The sequence below is a fragment of the Rhinopithecus bieti genome, unplaced genomic scaffold, assembly GCF_001698545.2.
Source record: "Rhinopithecus bieti isolate Rb0 unplaced genomic scaffold, ASM169854v2 scaffold_14232, whole genome shotgun sequence".
Classification (NCBI taxonomy): domain Eukaryota; kingdom Metazoa; phylum Chordata; class Mammalia; order Primates; family Cercopithecidae; genus Rhinopithecus; species Rhinopithecus bieti.
Window position 1 is genome coordinate 2,080,154 of NW_016807906.1, and position 6,668 is coordinate 2,086,821.

The following is a 6,668-nucleotide window of genomic DNA, read 5'->3' on the forward strand; positions in this document are numbered from 1 at the left end:
AAAAAAAAAAAAAAAAAAAAAAAAAAAAAAAAGGTTCAAAATGAATCCTAAACGTAAAACTGTTTGGATGAGAAAACTTAAAGAAAACAGATTTTTGTTTGGCACATATCCCATTATATATGGCCACTGCACATTTTAGATGCTGTTCCTGCTGTTTCCCTATAGCTTTAATTGAGCAGCTGAAGGTGCCCAGTAAATTGCCACACTTATTAAAAAGGTGCCTACCACTGTGGGTGGGAATGCAAAATGGCCCAGCCTCTGTGGAAACCAGTGTGAGGTTCCTAAAAGAGTTAAACAGAGAATTACCATATGACTCAGCAATTCTCCTCTGGGTGTACACCCAAGGGAATTTGAAAGCAGAGATTTGAACAGATGCTTATACACCCATGTTCACAGCAGCACTACTGGCAATAGCCAAAAGATGGACCCAAACCAGGTGTCCATCGGCAGGTGAATGGATGAAGAAAATGTGGTCCATCCACACCACGGAATATGATTCAGCCTTAACAAGGAAGGACATTTGGACCCATGCTACAGCATGCATGTGTCTCAAAGACATTATGTGCAGTGAAATAAGCCAGACACCAAAGGACCAATGTCCTTCCACTGACACATTAAATGTCCTTCCACTACGTTCATTAAATTCCTAGAGACAGAAAATAGAATGGTGGTTGCCAGGGGGTGGAGGGAGGGAAAAATGGGAAGCAATTGTTTAATGGGGACAGAGTTTTGGTTTGGGAAGATGAAGAAGTCCTAGAGATGAATGGTGGTGATAGTAGCAGGACAACATGAATGCATTTAATGCCACTGAGTTGGAAGAATAGTTGAAATGGTAAATGTTATGTATATTTTACTATAATAAAGGGAAAGAAAAGCGAGCCTGCCCTGAGGATAATCCAACCCTCAAAACCCTTAATGCCTGGGGCCACTCAGGCCCTGATCCTTCCTACCCGGACCTTAAAAACCGACACTCTCATAGGCAACAGGGAGATGCTCAGAGGCTTTGGAGGATGGAATTTACCCCAGCTGGATAAGATTAACACATTTCATAAAGGAGAAAGAAAGGGCTTGAAGAGACTTTGTTTTCCAAGACTGAACTCATAACCCCAATGGTGTGGATGTAAGCCAAAGTGTGTAAGTATCTGGTGTATCTCACTGGTAGGACAAAGGTGACACTTTCTTCCTACCTCTCCCAGGACCTTCTGAAATATGGGGACAGGAGATGGTCCCTCACCTCCAGTTGCCCATGGTTCTTACTAAAACTATGAGGGAGAGGAAGGAGTTTATGTGCAGCAAAAGGAAAAGTGTCAGTAGAGTGCAAAGAGGAAGGGAGGGAAGGTAAATTCGCGTAAACAGCTAACACCAAAAAGCTGGTACCAAAGCACAACGACTGTGTCTGTGATTCACTAATCCAAGAAGTCAGGGCGTGGAAGGAGGAATTCATGTTTCTGGAAGTCCTTCCACAAAATTGTAGCCTCTTGTCTTGAAGCAGCATTGCACACTGTTTATCACAGCTGGAAAAAAAATCATATCAACCCCAGAAGTACTAGCAATATGCGGGAAAGCACAGATAAGGAGATTTAGGGAAAACAGCACAAGGAGCTTCTCCCAAGGAATACCTAGTGTACTGCACTTTTAGCTGCACTACTTAATCGTCAAACATTTCCACCTGCTTTATAGAATGCAAACCCATTCTCAATAGCACTTCATGATGCAAGAAATGTATGCACTTAATTAAAATAGATTTCATCCAGGTGTGGTAGCTCATGCCTGTAATCCCAACACTTTGGGAGGCCAAGGCAGGAGGATCACTTGAACCCAGGAGTTTGAGACCAGCCTGGGCAACATAGTAGGACTTGCTGCCCTGACACCCGGCACCCATCCCCCACCACTTCCAGTCTCTATAAAAAAAATTTTTTTAAGTTTTTAAAAAGAAAATAGATTTTACATGCTACCTGACAGTATTTTGTTACCCCTTTAACAAAACATAACAATTTTTAAAAGAAGTTGCACAAAGAAAGTATTCTGCAAGCTTTAAATTGCTATGTAACTTGTAATTGTTAGTTAACTTGTTTATCAGTCTGCTAGGGCTGCCAGAACAGAAGACCACAGGCTGGGTGACTTAAACAGCAGAAATTTATTTTGTCAGTTTGGAGGCTGGAGGTCCAAGATCAAGGTGCCAGCAGGGCTGGTTCCTGGTGAGGCCTCTCTTCCTGGCCTGCAAATGGCTGGGCTGTCTTCTCACTGCATCCTCACGTGGTCTTTCCTCTGTGATTGTGCAGAGAGAGATTACTGGTGTCTCCTCTTATTATAAAGACGCAAATTCTGTCAGATTAGGGCCCCACCCTTCTTATCTCATTTAATCATAATTACCTTTTTTAAAGCCCGCCTCCAAATACAGTCACATTGGGGGCTGGAGCTTCAGCATAGGAACTTTGGGGAAACCCAATCCAATCCATAACAACTTGCTGCACTATTTACCTTGCAGTTTACAGTTTCAAAGCACTCTCATATTTCATTTCTTTTCCTTGCAACACATCTGGAGATAGACAAGCACACATTGCCCCATTATACAGAGGAGGAATCCAAGGGCCAGAGGATTCCACAACTCACCAGGGATACAAAACTTTTAAGCAGCAGAGCAAGAAATCAAATCCAGGTCTGTGGGACTCCAAGATCCTTCACAAAAATAAAAAAGTCACTGGTTCCAGTAAAATCACATATAATGTACTTAGTACTTGCGTGGCACATCACGGTGGGGGGAGTACAAAAGCGGGAGGCCCCACTGGAAGGAAAAGCAGGTGGCCTTGGGAGTCAGAAACACAAGCGCCTGTGCCCATGCATCCACAATGCCACACTTCCCTGGCTTCTTGCCTTCTCTCATATACAGCTTCCCTTCTGTAGAGAAGTCAGGTGACCCCTGCTCCCCCAAGGCCTCATAGCCCATGATGAGTTACCCTCTTCTGAGATGTGTCTACCACATGCTTGAACACAAATCCCTTTCTGCCTAGAGAGTGGTTCAGTTTCATGGATCTCAGTCATCCCCGCTCGCACCTAAGTCTGATTCTGTTCTGCACTTTCTCTGCTTGCCCAGTAGTTCCAGATTTTCCGTTTGTTTGGGGTTTTTTGTTTTGTTTTGAGATGAAGTCTCGCTCTGTCGCCCAGGCTGGAGTGCAGTGGCGCAATCTCAGCTCACTGCAGCCTCAACCTCCTGGGCTCAAGTGATCCTCCTGCCTCAGCTTCCCAAGTAGCTGGGACTACAGGTGCCCACCACCATGCCTCATTCATTTTTTGTATTTTTTGTAGAGGCAGAGTTTCACCGTGTTGCCCAGGCTGGTCTCAAACTCCTGGGCTCAAGTGATCCATCTGCCTTGGCCTCCCAAAGTGCTGGAATTACTGGCGTGAGCCAACAAGCCCAACCCAGATTTGTTTTTAAAAGTCTTCCCCAGAAAATAGAAAATTAAAAAAAAAAAAAAAAATTAGAAAAGACAAAACAAAACAAGAAAAAGAAAAAATATAAAATAAAATAATAAAAATGTAACAAATAAGTCTTCCCCAAACCTTACATATCTATGGAGAAGAAATCATTTTATTGATAACAGCTTAAATCTTGGTGATATTGCAACATCCTTCTCCCAAGGCTGAAAAAACACGAAGCAAAGAACTACAAATCTCTGCCATCTGAAAGCCAGAAGGCCACGTCTCCCTCGCCCAGGGCATGCGTTCCTGTGCAAGAAGAATGGAAAGTGTTCCTTGTTTTTGTTTTGGCTTTCTTCTAGGAGATTTTCCAAAATAAAGAGATCCTGCAAGCTGGCACTTCCTGAGTATGGGGAGATGAAGTAAACGCCCCTCCCATAGTGCAGTATTGTGTATTACATACGTTCTAGGAACACAGTGCCCGAAGCAGTAGTGATTTGACAGTGTGTTAAATTCCAGACAGGAACATATGAGTTACTGGACTCTCTGGGGAGGCGGGCTCTGACCCCTTCGCAATCCAGCCTAGTCCAAACCCTGATGCTCTGACAAATAGACATGCAGCTGGTGGATACTATGGACAGGCATACTCTACACAAGCTGTACTTTTTAAACATTTACCTCCTTTGGGTTAATACACGCACTTCGAGATGACAATATCATTGTTTCAATGGGCAAACTAAATGCAAGAGGGTCTTCTAATTAAAATAGGCTGTGTTTTTCAAAGTTGTCTTTAAGTTTTAGGCTAACGATCCTAGTTTGTACAGAATTGGTGGGGGTTTCTCAGGATGCAGAACTTCAGGTGGTAAAACTGGCAGAGTCCCAGGCAAATGGGGACAGTTGGTCACCCAATTCCATGATGGGATACCTGTTAAGCATTGTGAAGTGCATGGCTTTTGGGGGTGGGGGGTTTCTTCTTAAGTCACTTCATTTTTCTGCACTTCTTTCTGCATTTGTCCTAAAGCAGGGATACTATCACGAGCCTCAGAGCTCCCCTGTGAGGGTTAAGGGATTCCCTTTGTGTGAGTGTGCAGAGCCAGTACTTTGCCACATCAGGAGGGGTGATGGGCGGGTGTGATGAGCCAAGGTGCGGCTGGTCAGTTCCGGTCCTCACACCTTGGCCCTGTGTCGAGTTCCACTTTGACAAGGTAGCTATGCCAAGAAGGGTTATGCCATGAGTCATGAGAGCAAAGCTGAGGTCAGGGTCTGGAACACCAGGTTGGGCTCAGGGACATTAACAAGTTTCAATATAGAAGCAGGAGACTGAGGTCAGTGCTGAAGATGCTAAGCAAAAGGAGAACAGGCTGGGCATGGAGGGCGTGCAGCCTGGGGCAGGCAGAGAGAGAAGCAAGCTGGCTGGTAGGCACGGGAGGTCTGTGTTCAGAGCAGCAGGAAGTCGGAGCTCAGACACCCAAACTGCCTAGAGGGTGCCATCCAGGAGCCATTTCAGCCATGGGAACATAGCTGAGAAACTCACAATACGAAGGGAAGAAAAGGCCTCGGAGGAGGCCAAATCCACATTACAGTCCTCATACAAGAGCCCCTCTTAGACCATGCCTCAGATCATGATCCTAAAACGTTTTGTGATCTGTCTTCCATTGCAACACAGACGCCAAAAATTAGCACGAGAAGTGCCATCACAGGCACTCTGAGAAGAAAGGTGTATTAACCGTCAGTCAATGGGGAAGACAAATACAACAGAAAGAACAGATCGGTCTGGGGCCGTTTATCATAGACCTGTTTACCTAGACCTCGACGGTCCAAGATCAGAGCCAGACAGACTGTTCCGCTCTCACTGATCCAACCTCCAAGTTTGCAGGATGGCTTGTGCCTTACAGATGTTCAAGATCCCTCCCTCCCTCACCCACACACCCACTCATCCTGGGAGAAGGGGTGAATGAACTGTGGTGCGTTGATACAATGAACTACTCAGCAGCAAAAAGGAACAAACCATGGCTAAGCAGAACCATCTCAAAAACATTGTGATGTGGGGGGAAGGGGCAGATGTAAAATAATTTATACTGTATGATTCCATTAGCATGAAATTCTAGAACAGGCAAAACTAACTTGTGATGGCAGAAAGCAGAAAGTGAGCCATGCTGGAGGGCATGAAGGATTCGACTGGAAAGGTGACATGCAAAGAATTTCTACAATAGCAGAAGCAGCTGAGCATGGTGGTGCACACTGCTAGTCTCAGCCCCTTGGGAGATTAAGGTGGGAGGATCCCTTGAGGCCAAGAGTTGGAGACTGTAAAATGGCTGAGCACAGTGGCTCACGCCTATAATCCCAGCACTTTGGGAGGCCAAGGTGGGCAAATGGCTTGAGCACAGGAGTCTGAGATCAGGCTGGGCAACATGGCGAAACCCCATCTCTACAAATAATACAAAATTAGCCAGGTGTGGTGGTGCATGTCTGTAGTCCCAGCAACTCGGGAGGCTGACGGTGGGAGGATCGCTTAAGCCTGGGAGGCAAGGTTGCAGTGAGCCTGGCATCGTGCTAGTCACTGGGAATACAAACGTGAAGAACCATGATCCAACCGCGGACAGATAGACACTTGACCCAATGCTTACAAGATAGTGTGATAGGTAACGAGTAAAAAGAGGTCAGGAGGTGGGTGGCTGGGAGTCTGGGAAAAAGTCCAGGCACTGCCAATGTTGGAGCTGAGTCTTGGAGAATGCATATGTAACTAAGCGGATGGAGCAGGGCAACATGACGGATTCCAGGCTGAAATAGCACACGCACAGAGAGGCTTCAAGGGTACGTGTATTGGGAAACGCTGATGCGTGGCGTACAGTCGGAAAACGAAAGGAGATGAAGCTGCGAAGGCAGAATACGGCCAGATGGCACAAGGTGTTTGGACTTTGTCCTGTGGCAAACAGGGAGCCCATGGAGATTTTATGGAGGTTTTGAGCAGGAGAATGAATGGTCAGGATTGTCTTATCAATGGATAACTCTGCAGTGGGGTGGAGCATGGCCTGGAAGAAGAGAATGTAGGGCAAAGAGACCAGTTCCACAGCTGTACAAGCCAACAGACGTGGCCAAGGGACACACAAAGGCAGAAGTCTAAGGGATCCAGCTTTTCTGGGGAAAGAAGAAAGAAGAAAAGAAAGGAAGAAGAAGAAGAAGAAGAAGAAGAAGAAGAAGAAGAAGAAGAAGAAGAAGAAGAAGAAGAGGAGGAGGAGGAGGATGAGGAG